Source organism: Bison bison, unplaced genomic scaffold (genome assembly GCF_000754665.1).
Source record: "Bison bison bison isolate TAMUID 2011002044 unplaced genomic scaffold, Bison_UMD1.0 scf7180017864268, whole genome shotgun sequence".
NCBI lineage: Eukaryota > Metazoa > Chordata > Mammalia > Artiodactyla > Bovidae > Bison > Bison bison.
Genome location: NW_011494840.1, coordinates 360,981 through 361,390, shown reverse-complemented (window position 1 = coordinate 361,390; position 410 = coordinate 360,981). Strand labels below are relative to the sequence as shown.

The window sequence follows — 410 nt, the reverse complement described above, 5'->3', positions numbered from 1 at the left end:
AATGGTCATCTGAGTTAAATTCACCCATTCCAGTCCATTTTAGTTCACTGGTTCCTAGAATGTCGACGTTCACCCTTGTCATCTCCTGTTTCACCACTTCCAATTTGCCTTGATTCGTGGACCTAACATTACAGGTTCCTATGCAATATTGCTCTTTACAACATCGGACCTTGCTTCCATCACCAGTTATATCCACAACTGGGTATTGTTTTTGCTTTGGCTCCATCCCTTCATTCTTTCCGGAGTTATTCCTCCAGTGCTCTCCAGTAGCATATTGGGCACCTACTGACCTGGGGAGTTCCTCTTTCAGTATCCTATCATTTTGCCTTTTCATACTGTTCATGGGGTTCTCAAGGCAAGAATACTGAAGTGGTTTGCCATTCCCTTCCAGTGGACCACATTCTGTCAGA

General features: G+C 44.1%; 1 protein-coding gene across 2 annotated transcripts in view; it reads left to right on the top strand.

The window, feature by feature from the left end:
• Positions 1-410, top strand: part of LOC104994831 (chromosome unknown open reading frame, human C6orf57) — a 43,951-nt gene that overhangs the window by 34,306 nt on the left and 9,235 nt on the right. The window lies entirely within an intron of this gene.